We start from the raw sequence: 16,792 nt of genomic DNA on the forward strand, positions 1-16,792 counted from the left end.
AATGGCGGTCCCTGAGCTGGAAAGGTGTGTGTGGCTGAGAGAGCCTTGTGCTGATTAACATCTCAATGGTCAGGGCTAGGGTGAGTCACACAGTAACTGAGGTGTGTGCTGTCTGGGGACATTTACATGTGAATGGTCCCAGGGCACGGAGCAGGGAGAGAGAGATTACATACCATCTCATATACCCCCAACCCAGGGTCACAGGGTCAGTGAGGCTAAATCCCAAACCCAGGGTCAGTGACCCCCCCTCTCTAACCCAGGGTCAGTACCCCACTCCCTTACCCAGGGTCACTGGGCAGTGACTCCCCCTCCCTAAGCCAGGGGCAGTGACACACCCTCCCTAAACCAGGGTCACTGGGCAGTGAAGTCCCCTTGCTAACCCAGGGTCACACGGCAGTGATTCCCTCTCCCTAACCCAGGGTCACAGGGCAGTGACTCCCAATCTCTAACCCAGGTCACAGGGCAGTGAATCCTCCTCCCTAACCCAGGGTCATAGGGCAGTGACTTCCCCTCCCTGACCCAGGGTCACTGGTCAGTGACTCCCCCTCCCTAAACTAGGGTCATAAGGCAGTGACTCCCACTCCCTAACCCAGGGTCACAGGGCAGTGACTCCCCCTCCTTAACCCAGGGTCAGTGACCCCTCTCCCTAACCCAGGGTCATAGGGCAGTGACACGCCCTCCCTAACCCAGGGTCACTGGGCAGTGACTCCCGCTCCCTAACCCAGGGTCACTGGGCAGTGACTCCCGCTCCCTAACCCAGGGTCACAGGGCAGTGACTCCCCCTCCTTAACCCAGGGTCTCAGGGCAGTGACTTCCCCCTCCCTAACCGAGGGTCCAAAGGCAGTGACTGCCCCCTCCCTAACCCAGGTTCACTGCTCAGCGACTCCCCCTCCATAACCCAGGGTCACTGGGCAGTGACTCCCGCTTCCTAACCCAGGGTCACAGGGCAGTGACTCCCCCTCCTTAACCCAGGGTGTCAGGGCAGTGACTCCCCCCTCCCTAACCGAGGGTCACAACGAAGTGACTGCCCCCTCCCTAACCAAGCGTCACTGCGCAGCGACTCACCCTCCCTAACCCAAGGTCACTGGGCAGTGACTCCCCCTCCCTAACCCAGCGTCACAGGGCAGTCACTCCCCCTCCTTAACCCACGGTCACAGCGCAGTGACTCCCCCTCCCTAACCGAGGGTCACAGGGTCGTGACTCCCTCCTGCCTAACCCAGGGTTACTGGGCAGTGACTCCCACTCCCTAACCCAGGGTCAGTGACTCCGCCTCCCAAACCCAGGGTAAGTGACTCACCCCCCCTAACCAAGGTCAGTAGGCAGGGATCAGGGATCAGGCTGCCCCTCAGTACTGCCCCTTCGACAGTATACTCTGCATCTAATCCCCGGTATCTGCCCTGGGAATGTTTGATGGGACAGTGTAATGTGAGCTTTACTCTGTATCTAATCAACTGTACCTGTCCTGGGAGTGTTTAATGGGAAAGTGTAGAGGGAGATTTACTCTGTATCTAACCCCGTGCTGTACCTGCCCTGGGAGTGTTTGATGGGACAGTATAGAGGGAGCTTTATTCTGTATCTCACCCCCTGTACCTGCCATGGGAGTGTTTGATGGGACAGTGTAGAGGGAGCTTTACTCTGTATCTAACCCCCTGTACCTGCCCTGCGACTGTTTGATGGGACAGTGTAGGGGGAGCTTCACTCTGTATCTAACCCCCGGTATCTGCCCTGGGAATGTTTGATGGGACAGTGTAATGTGAGCTTTACTCTGTATCTAATCAACTGTACCTGTCCTGGGAGTGTTTAATGGGAAAGTGTAGAGGGAGATTTACTCTGTATCTAACCCCGTGCTGTACCTGCCCTGGGAGTGTGTGTTGGGACAGTGTAGAGTGAGCTTTACTCTGTATCTCACCCACTGTACCTGCACTGGGACTGTTTGATGGGACTGTGTAGAGGGAGCTTTACTCTGTATCTAACCCGTGCTGTACCTGCCCTGGGAGTGTTTGATGGGACAATGTAGAGAGAGATTTCCTCTGTATCTAACCCCCTGTACCTGCCCTGGGAGTGTTTGATGGGACACTGTAGAGGGAGCTTTAATCTGTATCTAACCCCGTGTACCTGCCCGGGGAGTGTTTGATTGGACAGTGTCGAGGGAGCATTACTCTGTATCTAACATCCTGTACCAGCCCTGGGAGTGTTTGAAGGCACATTGTAGAGGGAGCTTTACTCTGTATCTAACGCCCTGTACCTGCCCTGGGATTGTTTGATGGGACAGTGTAGAGGGAGGGTTAGACTGTAACTAACGACCTGTACTTGCCCTGGGAGTGTTTGATGGGACAGTGTAGAGGGAGCTTTACTCTGTATCTAACACCCTGCACCTGCCCTGGGAGTGTTTGATGGAACAGTGTAGAGGGAGCTTTACTCTGTATCTAAGGCCCAGTACCTGCCCTGGGAGTTTGTGATTGGACAGTGTCGAGGGAGATTTACTCTGTATCTAACCCCGTGCTATACCTGACCTGGGAGTGTTTGATGGGACAGTGTCGAGGGAGCTGAACTCTGTATCTAACCCCATGTACCTGCCCTGGGAGTGTTTGATGGGACAGTGTAGAGGGAGCTTTACTCTGTATCTAACACCCTGTACCTGCCCTGGGAGTGTTTGATGGAACAGTGTAGAAGGAGCATTACTCTGTATCTAACCCCGTGCTGTACCTGCCCTGGGAGTGTTTGATGCGACAGTGTAGAGGGAGCTTCACTCTGTATCTCACCCTCTGTACCTCCCCTGAGTGTGTTTGATGGTACAGTGTCGAGGGAGCTTTACTCTGTATCTAACCCGTGCTGTACCTGCCCTGGGAGTGTTTGATGGGACAGTGTAGAGGGAGCTTTACTCTGTATCTAACCCGTGCTGTACCTGCCCTGGGAGTGTTTGATGGGACAATGTAGAGAGAGATTTCCTCTGTATCTAACCCCCTGTACCTGCCCTGGGAGTGTTTGATGGGACACTGTAGAGGGAGCTTTAATCTGTATCTAACCCCGTGTACCTGCCCGGGGAGTGTTTGATTGGACAGTGTCGAGGGAGCATTACTCTGTATCTAACCTCCTGTACCAGCCCTGGGAATGTTTGAGGGGACAATGTAGAGGGAGCTTTACTCTGTATCTAACGCCCTGTACCTGCCCTGGGATTGTTTGATGGGACAGTGTAGAGGGAGCGTTACACTGTAGCTAACCACCTGTACCTGCCGTGGGAGTGTTTGATGGGACAGTGTAGAGGGAGATTTACTCTGTATCTAACACCCTGCACCTGCCCTGGGAGTGTTTGATGGAACAGTGTAGAGGGAGCTTTACTCTGTATCTAAGGCCCAGAACCTGCCCTGGGAGTTTGTGATGGGACAGTGTAGAGGGAGATTTACTCTGTATCTAACCCCGTGCTATACATGCCCTGGGAGTGTTTGATGGGACAGTGTCGAGGGAGCTTAACTCTGTATCTAACCCCCTGTACCTGCCCTGGGAGTGTTTGATGGGAAAGTGTAGAGGGAGCTTTAATCTGTATCTAACCCCCTGTACCTGTCCTGGGAGTGTTTGTTGGACAGTGTAGAGGGAGCTTTACTCTGTATCTAACCCCCTGTACCTGCCCTGGGAGTGTTTGATGGGACAGTGTAGAGGGAGCTTTATTCTGTATCTAACCCCCTGTACCTGCCCTGGGAGTGTTTGATGGGACAGTGTAGAGATGCTTTAATCTGTATCTAACCCCGTGCTGTACCTACCCTGAGAGTGTTTGATGGTACATGTTCGAGGGAGATTAAATTAGAGAGCAGTCGATCTCTGTAATCAGTGTCCGAGCATCAGAGAGACAGATAGAGAGAGAGAGAAGCAGAGACAGAGAGAGAGAGATGGACAGAGAGAAGGAGGAAGATAGAGAGAGAAGCAGAGACAGAGAGAGAGAGAGATGGACAGAGAGAGGGTAAAAGAGAGAGAGAGAGAGAGAAAACCATATATAGAGGGAGAGAGAGTGATGGACAGAGAGAGGGAGGGAGAGAGAGAGAAAGAGAGAGAATCAGAGACAGAGGGAGAGAGAGATGGACTTAGAGTGGGAGGGAGACTGAGAGAGAAGCAGAGAGACAGGGAGAGAGAGAGGGACAGATAGAAAGATAGAGAAGCAGATACAGAGGGAGAGAGAGAGGGACAGAGAGGGGGAGGGAGAGACACACACAGACACACAGCTTCCCCCCCACAGATACTCTGAGATACCAGGCCTCAGCTCAGTAAGGGGAATTCCCGGAGGGAGATTATTTCACCTGGTTTTCCTGGGTGTAGATTCTTGGGTTGGAGCGATGTTGCGAGATCTAGAGAAAGCAAAAAGTGATTGTTACAATGCTTGTGTAAAATGGCGGTCCCTGAGCTGGAAAGGTGTGTGTGGGTGAGAGAGCCTTGTGCTGATTAACATCTCAATGGTCAGGGCTAGGGTGAGTCACACAGTTACTGAGGTGTGTGCTGTCTGGGGACATTTACATGTGAATGGTCCCAGGGCACGGAGCAGGGAGAGAGAGATTACATACCATCTCATATACCCCCAACCCAGGGTCACAGGGTCAGTGAGCCTCAATCCCTAACCCAGGGTCAGTGACGCCCCCCCTCTCTAACCCAGGGTCAGTACCCCACTCCCTAACCCAGGGTCACTGGGCAGTGACTCTCCCTTCCTAAGCCAGGGGCAGTGACACACCCTCCCTAAACCAGGGTCACTGGGCAGTGAAGTCCCCTTGCTAACCCAGGGTCACACGGCAGTGACCCCAACCTCCCTAACCTAGGGTCATAAGGCAGTGACTCCCCCTCCCTAACCCAGAGTCACAGGGCAGTGACTCCCCCTCCCTTACCCAGGGTCAGTGACTCCCCCTCCCTAACCCAGGGTCAGTGACCCCTCTCCCTAACCCAGAGTCATAGGGCAGTGACCCGCCCTCCCTAACCCAGGGTCACTGGGCAGTGACTCCCGCTCCCTAACCCAGGGTCACTGGGCAGTGACTCCCGCTCCCTAACCCAGGGTCACAGGGCAGTGACTCCCCCTCCTTAACCCAGGGTCTCAGGGCAGTGACTTCCCCCTCCCTAACCGAGGGTCGCAGGGCAGTGACTGGCCCCTCCCTAACCCAGGGTCACTGGGCAGTGACTCCCGCTCCCTAACCCAGGGTCACAGGGCAGTGACTCCCCCTCCTTAACCCAGGGTGTCAGGGCAGTGACTCCCCCGTCCCTAACCGACGGTCACAGGGAAGTGACTGCCCCCTCCCTAACCCAGGGTCACTCCGCAGCGACTCACGCTCCCTAACCCAAGGTCACTGGGCAGTGACTCCCCCTCCCTAACCCAGGGTCACAGGGCAGTCACTCCCCGTCCTTAACCCACGGTCACAGCGCAGTGACTCCCCCTCCCTAACCGAGGGTCACAGAGTAGTGACTCCCCCCTGCCTAACCCAGGGTTACTGGGCAGTGACTCCCACTCCCTAACCCAGGGTCAGTGACTCCGCCTCCCAAACCCAGGGACAGTGACTCACCCCCCCCTAACCCAGGGACAGTAGGCAGGGATCAGGGATCAGGCTGCCCCTCAGTACTGCCCCTTCGACAGTATACTCTGTATCTAACCCCCTGTACCTGCCCTGGGAATGTTTGATGGGACATTGTAGAGGGAGCTTTACTCTGTATCTCACCCCCTGCACCTGCCCTGGGAGTGTTTGATGGGACAGTGTAGAGGGAGCTTTACTCTGTATCTAACCCCCTGTACCTGCCCTGCGAGTGTTTGATGGGACAGTGTAGGGGGAGCTTCACTCTGTATCTAACCCCCGGTATCTGCCCTGGGAATGTTTGATGGGACAGTGTAATGTGAGCTTTACTCTGTATCTAACCCCGTGCTGTACCTGCCCTGGGAGTGTTTGATGGGACATTGTAGAGGGAGCTTTACTCTGTATCTAATCCCCTGTACCTGCCCTGGGAGTGTTTGATGGGACAGTATAGAGGGAGCTTTACTCTGTATCTCACCCCCTGCACCTGCCCTGGGAGTGTTTGATGGGACAGTGTAGAGGGAGCTTTACTCTGTATCTAACCCCCTGTACGTGCCCTGCGAGTGTTTGATGGGACTGTGTAGAGGGAGCTTTACTCTGTATCTAACCCGTGCTGTACCTGCCCTGGGAGTGTTTGATGGGACAATGTAGAGAGAGATTTACTCTGTATCTAACCCCCTGTACCTGCCCTGGGAGTGTTTGATGGGACAGTGTAGAGGGAGCTTTAATCTGTATCTAACCCCGTGTACCTGCCCGGGGAGTGTTTAATTGGACAGTGTCGAGGGAGCATTACTCTGTATCTAACATCCTGTACCAGCCCTGGGAGTGTTTGATGGGACATTGTAGAGGGAGCTTTACTCTGTATCTAACGCCCTGTACCTGCCCTGGGATTGTTTGATGGGACAGTGTAGAGGGAGGGTTAGACTGTAACTAACGACCTGTACCTGCCCTGGGAGTGTTTGATGGGACAGTGTAGAGGGAGCTTTACTCTGTATCTAACACCCTGCACCTGCCCTGGGAGTGTTTGATGGAACAGTGTAGAGGGAGCTTTACTCTGTATATAAGGCCCAGTACCTGCCCTGGGAGTTTGTGATGGGACAGTGTAGAGGGAGATTTACTCTGTATCTAACCCCGTGCTATACCTGACCTGGGAGTGTTTGATGGGACAGTGTCGAGGGAGCTGAACTCTGTATCTAACCCTCTGTACCTGCCCTGGGAGTGTTTGATGGGACAGTGTAGAGGGAGCTTTACTCTGTATCTAACACCCTGTACCTGCCCTGGGAGTGTTTGATGGAACAGTGTAGAAGGAGCTTTACTCTGTATCTAACCCCGTGCTGTACCTGCCCTGGGAGTGTTTGATGCGACAGTGTAGAGGGAGCTTCACTCTGTATCTCACCCTCTGTACCTCCCCTGAGTGTGTTTGATGGTACAGTGTAGAGGGAGCTTTACTCTGTATCTAACCCGTGCTGTACCTGCCCTGGGAGTGTTTGATGGGACAGTGTAGAGGGAGCTTTATTCTGTATCTAACCCGTGCTGTACCTGCCCTGGGAGTGTTTGATGGGACAATGTAGAGAGAGATTTCCTCTGTATCTAACCCCCTGTACCTGCCCTGGGAGTGTTTGATGGGACACTGTAGAGGGAGCTTTAATCTGTATCTAACCCCGTGTACCTGCCCGGGGAGTGTTTGATTGGACAGTGTAGAGGGAGCGTTACACTGTAGCTAACCACCTGTACCTGCCGTGGGAGTGTTTGATGGGACAGTGTAGAGGGAGATTTACTCTGTATCTAACACCCTGCACCTGCCCTGGGAGTGTTTGATGGAACAGTGTAGAGGGAGCTTTACTCTGTATCTAAGGCCCAGTACCTGCCCTGGGAGTTTGTGATGGGACAGTGTAGAGGGAGATTTACTCTGTATCTAACCCCGTGCTATACATGCCCTGGGAGTGTTTGATGGGACAGTGTCGAGGGAGCTTAACTCTGTATCTAACCCCCTGTACCTGCCCTGGGAGTGTTTGATGCGAAAGTGTAGAGGGAGCTTTAATCTGTATCTAACCCCCTGTACCTGTCCTGGGAGTGTTTGCTGGACAGTGTAGAGGGAGCTTTACTCTGTATCTAACCCCCTGTACCTGCCCTGGGAGTGTTTGATGGGACAGTGTAGAGGGAGCTTTACTCTGTATCTAACCCCCTGTACCTGCCCTGGGAGTGTTTGATGGGACAGTGTAGAGGATGCTTTAATCTGTATCTAACCCCGTGCTGTACCTACCCTGGGAGTGTTTGATGGTACATGTTCGAGGGAGATTAAATTAGAGAGCAGTCGTTCTCTGTAATCAGTGTCCGAGCATCAGAGAGACAGATAGAGAGAGAGAGAAGCAGAGACAGAGAGAGAGAGAGAGATGGACAGAGAGAGGGAGGAAGATAGAGAGAGAAGCAGAGACAGAGAGAGAGAGAGATGGACAGAGAGAGGGTAAAAGAGAGAGAGAGAGAGAGAGAAAACCATATATAGAGGGAGAGAGAGTGATGGACAGAGAGAGGGAGGGAGAGAGAGAGAAAGAGAGAGAATCAGAGACAGAGGGAGAGAGAGATGGACTTAGAGTGGGAGGGAGAGAGAGAGAGAAGCAGAGAGACAGGGAGAGAGAGAGGGACAGATAGAAAGATAGAGAAGCAGATACAGAGGGAGAGAGAGGGGGACAGAGAGGGGGAGGGAGAGACACACACAGACACACAGCTTCCCCCCCACAGATACTCTGGGATACGAGGCCTCAGCTCAGTAAGGGGAATTCCCGGAGGGAGATTATTTCACCTGGTTTTCCTGGGTGTAGATTCTTGGGTTGGAGCGATGTTGCGAGATCTAGAGAAAGCAAAAAGTGATTGTTACAATGCTTGTGTAAAATGGCGGTCCCTGAGCTGGAAAGGTGTGTGTGGGTGAGAGAGCCTTGTGCTGATTAACATCTCAATGGTCAGGTCTAGGGTGAGTCACACAGTTACTGAGGTGTGTGCTGTCTGGCGACATTTACATGTGAATGGTCCCAGGGCACGGAGCAGGGAGAGAGAGATTACATACCATCTCATATACCCCCAACCCAGGGTCACAGGGTCAGTGAGCCTCAATCCATAACCCAGGGTCAGTGACGCCCCCCCCTCTCTAACCCAGGGTCAGTACCCCACTCCCTAACCCAGGGTCACTGGGCAGTGACTCTCCCTTCCTAAGCCAGGGGCAGTGACACACCCTCCCTAAACCAGGGTCACTGGGCAGTGAAGTCCCCTTGCTAACCCAGGGTCACACGGCAGTGACCCCAACCTCCCTAACCTAGGGTCATAAGGCAGTGACTCCCCCTCCCTAACCCAGAGTCACAGGGCAGTGACTCCCCCTCCCTTACCCAGGGTCAGTGACTCCCCCTCCCTAACCCAGGGTCAGTGACCCCTCTCCCTAACCCAGAGTCATAGGGCAGTGACCCGCCCTCCCTAACCCAGGGTCACTGGGCAGTGACTCCCGCTCCCTAACCCAGGGTCACTGGGCAGTGACTCCCGCTCCCTAACCCAGGGTCACAGGGCAGTGACTCCCCCTCCTTAACCCAGGGTCTCAGGGCAGTGACTTCCCCCTCCCTAACCGAGGGTCGCAGGGCAGTGACTGGCCCCTCCCTAACCCAGGGTCACTGGGCAGTGACTCCCGCTCCCTAACCCAGGGTCACAGGGCAGTGACTCCCCCTCCTTAACCCAGGGTGTCAGGGCAGTGACTCCCCCCTCCCTAACCGACGGTCACAGGGAAGTGACTGCCCCCTCCCTAACCCAGGGTCACTCCGCAGCGACTCACGCTCCCTAACCCAAGGTCACTGGGCAGTGACTCCCCCTCCCTAACCCAGGGTCACAGGGCAGTCACTCCCCGTCCAAAACCCACGGTCACAGCGCAGTGACTCCCCCTCCCTAACCGAGGGTCACAGGGTAGTGACTCCCCCCTGCCTAACCCAGGGTTACTGGGCAGTGACTCCCACTCCCTAACCCAGGGTCAGTGACTCCGCCTCCCAAACCCAGGGACAGTGACTCACCCCCCCTAACCCAGGGTCAGTAGGCAGGGATCAGGGATCAGGCTGCCCCTCAGTACTGCCCCTTCGACAGTATACTCTGTATCTAACCCCCTGTACCTGCCCTGGGAATGTTTGATGGGACATTGTAGAGGGAGCTTTACTCTGTATCTCACCCCCTGCACCTGCCCTGGGAGTGTTTGATGGGACAGTGTAGAGGGAGCTTTACTCTGTATCTAACCCCCTGTACCTGCCCTGCGAGTGTTTGTTGGGACAGTGTAGGGGGAGCTTCACTCTGTATCTAACCCCCGGTATCTGCCCTGGGAATGTTTGATGGGACAGTGTAATGTGAGCTTTACTCTGTATCTAATCCCCTGTACCTGCCCTGGGAGTGTTTGATGGGACAGTATAGAGGGAGCTTTACTCTGTATCTCACCCCCTGCACCTGCCCTGGGAGTGTTTGATGGGACAGTGTAGAGGGAGCTTTACTCTGTATCTAACCCCCTGTACCTGCCCTGCGAGTGTTTGTTGGGACAGTGTAGGGGGAGCTTCACTCTGTATCTAACCCCCGGTATCTGCCCTGGGAATGTTTGATGGGACAGTGTAATGTGAGCTTTACTCTGTATCTAATCCCCTGTACCTGCCCTGGGAGTGTTTGATGGGACAGTATAGAGGGAGCTTTACTCTGTATCTCACCCCCTGCACCTGCCCTGCGAGTGTTTGATGGGACTGTGTAGAGGGAGCTTTACTCTGTATCTAACCCGTGCTGTACCTGCCCTGGGAGTGTTTGATGGGACAATGTAGAGAGAGATTTACTCTGTATCTAACCCCCTGTACCTGCCCTGGGAGTGTTTGATGGGACAGTGTAGAGGGAGCTTTAATCTGTATCTAACCCCGTGTACCTGCCCGGGGAGTGTTTGATTGGACAGTGTCGAGGGAGCATTACTCTGTATCTAACATCCTGTACCAGCCCTGGGAGTGTTTAATGGGACATTGTAGAGGGAGCTTTACTCTGTATCTAACGCCCTGTACCTGCCCTGGGATTGTTTGATGGGACAGTGTAGAGGGAGGGTTAGACTGTAACTAACGACCTGTACCTGCCCTGGGAGTGTTTGATGGGACAGTGTAGAGGGAGCTTTACTCTGTATCTAACACCCTGCACCTGCCCTGGGAGTGTTTGATGGAACAGTGTAGAGGGAGCTTTACTCTGTATATAAGGCCCAGTACCTGCCCTGGGAGTTTGTGATGGGACAGTGTAGAGGGAGATTTACTCTGTATCTAACCCCGTGCTATACCTGACCTGGGAGTGTTTGATGGGACAGTGTCGAGGGAGCTGAACTCTGTATCTAACCCCCTGTACCTGCCCTGGGAGTGTTTGATGGGACAGTGTAGAGGGAGCTTTACTCTGTATCTAACACCCTGTACCTGCCCTGGGAGTGTTTGATGGAACAGTGTAGAAGGAGCTTTACTCTGTATCTAACCCCGTGCTGTACCTGCCCTGGGAGTGTTTGATGCGACAGTGTAGAGGGAGCTTCACTCTGTATCTCACCCTCTGTACCTCCCCTGAGTGTGTTTGATGGTACAGTGTAGAGGGAGCTTTACTCTGTATCTAACCCGTGCTGTACCTGCCCTGGGAGTGTTTGATGGGACAGTGTAGAGGGAGCTTTACTCTGTATCTAACCCCCTGTACCTGTCCTGGGAGTGTTTGATGGGACAGTGTAGAGTGAGCTTTAATCTGTATCTAACCATCTGCACCTGCTTTGTGAATGTTTGTTGGACAGTGTAGAGGGAGCTTTACTGTGTGTCTAACGTCCTGTAACAGACCTGGGAGTGTTTGATGGGACAGTGTAGAAGGAGCTTTACTCTGTGTATAACCCCATATACTTGCCCTTGCAGTGTTTGATGGGACAGTGTAGAGGGAGCTTTATTCTATATCTAACCCCCTGTACCTGCCCTGGGAGTGTTTGATGGGACAGTGTAGATGGAGCTTTACTCTGTATCTAACCCCGTGCTGTCCCTGCCCTGGGACTGTTTGATGGGACAGTGCAGAGAGAGCTTTACTCTGTATCTAACCCCCTGTACCTGCACTGGGAGTGTTTGATGGGACAGTGTATAGGAAGCTTTACTCTGTATCTAACCCCCTGTACCTGCCCTGGGAGTATTTGATGGGACAGTGCAGAGGGCGTTTTACTCTATCTCTAATCCCATGATGTAACTTCCCTGGGAGTGTTTGATGGGACAGTGTAGAGCGAGCTTTATTCTGTATCTAACCACCTGTACCTGCCCTGGAAGTGTTTAATGGGACAGTGTCGAGAGAGTTTTACTCTGTATCGAACACCCTGTACCTGCCCTGGGAGTGTTTGATGGGACAGTGTAGAGGAAGCTTTACTCTGTCTCTAACCTGCTGTATCTGCCCTGGGAGTGTGTGATGGGACATTGTCGAGAGAGCCTTACTCTATATCTAACCCCCTGTACCTGCCCTGTGAGTGTTTGCTGTGAGAGTGTAGAGGGAGCTTTACTCAGTATATAATCTCGTGCAGTACCTGTTCTGGGAGTGTTTGATGGGACAGCGTAGAGGGAGCTTTACTCTGTATCTAACCCCATACTGTACCTGCCCTGGGAATGTTTGATGGGACAGTGTAAAGAGAGCTTTACACTTTATCTAACCACCTGTACCTGCATTGGGAGTGTTTGATGGACAGTGTAGAGAGAGCTTTACTCTGTATCATAACACCGTGCTGTACCTGCCCTGGGAGTGTTTGATTGGACAGTGTAGAGAGAGCTTTATTCTGTATCGAATCACCTGTACCTGCCCTGGTGTGTTTGATGGGAAAGTGTCGAGAGAGATTTACTCTATATCTAACCCCCTGTACCTGCCCTGGGAGTTTGAGAGGACAGTGTAGAGGGAGCTTTACTCTGTATATAACCCCCTGTACCTGCCCTGGGAGTATTTGATAGGACAGTGTAGTGGAAGCTTTACTCTGTATCTAACCACGTGCTGTAACTGCCCTGGGAGTGTTTGATGGGACAGTGTAGAGAGAGCTTTACTCTGTATCTAACCCGTGCTGTACCTGCCCTGGGAGTGTTTGATGGGACAGTGTAGACAGAGCTTCACTCTGTATCGAACCACCTGTTCCTGCCCTGGGAGTATTTGATGGGACAGTGTAGAGAGAGCTTTACTCTGTATCTAACCCGTGCTGTATCTGCCCTGCGAGTGTTTGATGGGACAGTGTAGAGGGAGCTTTACTCTGTATCTAACCCCCTGTACCTGCTCTGGGAGTGTTTGACGGGACAGTGCAGAGGGAGATTAAATTAGCGAGTAGTCGATCTCTGTAATCAATATCCAAGCATCAGAGAGACAGATAGAGAGAGAGAGAAGCAGAGACAGAGAGAGAGAGAGATGGACAGAGAGAGGGAGGAAGAGAGAGAGAGAGAGAAGCAGAGTCAGAGGGAGAGAGAGATGGACAGAGAGAGGGAGGGAGAGAGAGAGAGAGAAGCAGAGACAGAGGGAGAGAGAGAGGGACAGAGAGGAGAGAGACAGAGATGGGGAGGGAGAGACTCACACAGACACACATCTTCACCCCACAGATACGCTGAGATACCAAACCTCAGCTCACTAAGGGTAATTCCCGGATGGAGATTATTTCATCTGGTTTTCCTGGGTGTGGATTCTCTGGGAGAGGAGCCATATTGCGAGATCTAGAGAAAGCAAAAACGTGATTCTTACAATGCTTGAGTTAAATGGCCGTCCCTGAGCTGGAAAGGTGTGTGTGGGTGAGAGAGCCTTGTGCTGATTAACATCTCAATGGTCAGGGCCAGTGTGAGTCACACAGTTACTGAGGTGTGTGCTGTCTGGGGACATTTACATGTGAATGGTCCCAGGGCAGGGAGCAGGGAGTGAGAAATTACATACCATCTCATATACTCCAAACCCAGGGTCGCAGGGTCAGTGGCCTCCCCTCCCTAACCGAGGGTCAGTGACCCCCCTCTCTAACCCAGGGTAGGTGATCCCCCCTCCCTAACCCAGGGTCAGTGACTACTCCGAACTAACCCATGGTCAGTGACCCCCCCTCCCTAACCCAGGGTCAGTGACTCCCCCTCCCTAACCCAGGATCACAGGGTCAGTGACTCCCCCTCCCTAACACTGGGTCACTGGGCAGTGACTCCCCCTCCCTAACCCAGGGTCACAGGGCAGTGACTCAGCCTCCCTAACCCAGGTCACAGGGCAGTTACTCCCCCTCCCTAACCCAGGTTCATAGGGCAGTGACTCCCGTTCCCTAATCCAGTGTCAGTGACTCCCCCTCCCAAACCCAGGGTCAGTGACCCCCCTCCCTAACCCAGGATCATAGGGCAGTGACCCACCCTCCCACCCCAGTGTCACTGGACAGTGACTCCCGCTCCCTAACCCGGGGTCACTGGGCTGTGACTCCAGCTCCCTAACCCAGGGTCACAGGGCAGTGACTCCCCCTCCCTAACCCACGGTCACAGGGCAGTGACTGCACCCTCCCTAATCGAGGGTCACAGGGCAGTGACTCCCCCCTCCCAAACGCAGGGTCACTGGGCAGTGAATCCCCCTCCCTAACCCAGAGTCACAGGGCAGTGACTCCCCCTCCATAAACCAGGGGCAGTGACACCCCCTCCCTAAACCAGGGTCACAGGGTCAGTGACTCCCCCTCCCTAAACCAAGGTCACAGGGCAGTGACTCCCCCTCCCTAAACCAGGGTCACAGGGTCAGTGACTCCACCTCCCTAATCCAGGGTAATAGGGCAGTGTCCCCCCCTCCCTAATCCAGGGTCAGTGACTCCCCCTCCCTAACCCAGGGTCAGTGACACGCCTCCCTAACCCAGTGTCATAGGGCAGTGAACCCCTCACCCTAACCCAGGGTCACTGGGCAGTGACTTCCGCTCCCTAACCCAGGGTCACTGGGCAGTGACTCCCGTTCCCTAACACAGGGTCAGTGACTCCCCCTCACTATCCCAGGGTCACAGGGCAGTGACTCCACCTCCTTAACCCAGGGTGACAGGGCAGTTGCTCCCCCCTCCCTAACCGAGGTTCACATTGCAGTGACTCCCCCTCCCTAACCCAGGGCCACTGGGCAGTGACTCCCCCTCCCTAAACCAGCGTCACTGGGCAGTGACTCCCCCTCCCTAACACAGGGTCAGTGGGCAGGGATCAGGTATCAGGCTGCAGCTCAGTACTGCCCCTTCGACAGTATACTCTGTATCTAAACCTCTGTACCTGTCCTGGGACTGTTTGATGGGACAGTGTAGTGGGAGCTTTACTCTGTACCTAACCGCCTGTGCCTGTCCTGGCAGTGTTTGATGTGACAGTGTAGAGGGAGCTTTACTCTGTATCTAACCCCATGTACCTGCCCTGGGAGTGTTTGATGGGACAGTGTAGAGGGAGCTTTACTCTGTATCTAACCCCGTGCTGTACCTGCCCTGGGAGTGTTTGATGGGACAGTGTAGCGGGAGCTTTACTCTGTATATAACCCACTGTACCGGCCCTGGGAGTGCTTGATGAGTCAGTGCAGAGGGAGCTTTACTCTGTATCTAACGCCCTGTACCTGCACTGGGAGGGTTTGATGGGACAGTGTAGAGCGAGCTTTACTCTGTATCTTACCCCGTGCTGTACCTGCCCTGGGAGTGTTTGATGCTACAGTGTAGCGGGAGCTTTACTCTGTATATAACCCACTGTACCGGCCCTGGGAGTGCTTGATGAGTCAGTGCAGAGGGAGCTTTACTCTGTATCTAACGCCCTGTACCTGCACTGGGAGGGTTTGATGGGACAGTGTAGAGCGAGCTTTACTCTGTATCTTACCCCGTGCTATACCTGACCTGGGATTGTTTGATGGGACAGTGTAGAGGGAGCTTTACTCTGTGTCTAACCCCCTGTACCTGCCCTGGGAGTGTTTGATGGGACAGTGTAGAGGGAGCTTCACTCTTTATCTAACCCCGTGCTGTACCTGCACTGGACGTGTTTGATTGGATAGTGTGGAGGGAGCTTTACTCTGTATCTAACCATCTGTACCTGCCCTGGGAGTTTTTGATGGGACAGTGTAGAGGGAGTTTTAATCTGTATCTAACCCCCTGTACCTGTCCTGGGAGTGTTTGCTGGACGGTGCAGAGGGAGCTTTACTCTGTATCTAACCTCCTGTACCAGACCTGGGAGTATTTGATGGGACAGTGTAATGTGAGCTTTACTCTGTATCTAACCCCTGTACCTGCCCTGCGAGTGTTTGTTGGGACAGTGTAGAGGGAGCTTTACTCTGAATCTAACCCCCGGTATCTGTCATGGGAATGTTTGATGGGACAGTGTAATGTGAGCTTTACTCTGTATCTAACCAACTGTACCTGTCCATGGAGTGTTTGATGGGAAAGTGTAGAGGGAGCTTTACTCTGTATCTAACCCCGTGCTGTACCTGCCCTGGGAGTGTTTGATGGGACAATGTAGAGAGAGAATTACTCTGTATCTAATCCCCTGCACCTGCCCTGGGAGTGTTTGATGGGACAATGTAGAGGAAGCTTTAATCTGTATCTAACCCCGTGTACCTGCCCGGGGAGTGTTTGTTTGGACAGTGTCGAGGGAGCTTTACTCTGTATCTAACCTCCTCTACCAGCCCTGGGAGTGTTTGATGGGACAGTGTAAAGGGAGCTTTACTCTGTATATAACGCCCTGTACCTGCCCTGGGAGTGTTTGATGGGACAGTGTAGAGGGAGCTTTACACTGTAACTAACCACCTGTACCTGCCCTGGGAGTGTTTGATGGGACAGTGTAGAGGGAGATTTACTCTGTATCTAACACCCTGTACCTGCCCTGGGAGTGTTTGATGGAACAGTGTAGAGGGAGCTTTACTCTGTATCTAACCCCGTGCTGTACCTGCCCTGGGAGTGTTTGATGCGACAGTGTAGAGGGAGCTTCACTCTGTATCTCACCCTCTGTACCTCCCCTGAGAGTGTTTGATGGGACAGTGTAGAGGGAGCTTTACTCTGTATCTAACCCGTGCTGTACCTGCCCTGGGAGTGTTTGATGGGACAGTGTAGAGGGAGCTTTACTCTGTATCTAACCCCCTGTACCTGTCCAGGGAGTGTTTGATGGGACAGTGTAGAGTGAGCTTTAATCTGTATCTAACCATCTGCACCTGCCCTGTGAGTGTTTGTTGGACAGTGTAGAGGGAGCTTTACTCTGTATCTAACCTCCTGTACCAGACCTGGGAGTGTTTGATGGGACAGTGTAGAA

This window comes from Pristiophorus japonicus, chromosome 28 (assembly GCF_044704955.1).
Source record: "Pristiophorus japonicus isolate sPriJap1 chromosome 28, sPriJap1.hap1, whole genome shotgun sequence".
In the NCBI taxonomy this organism is placed as follows: Eukaryota; Metazoa; Chordata; class Chondrichthyes; family Pristiophoridae; genus Pristiophorus; species Pristiophorus japonicus.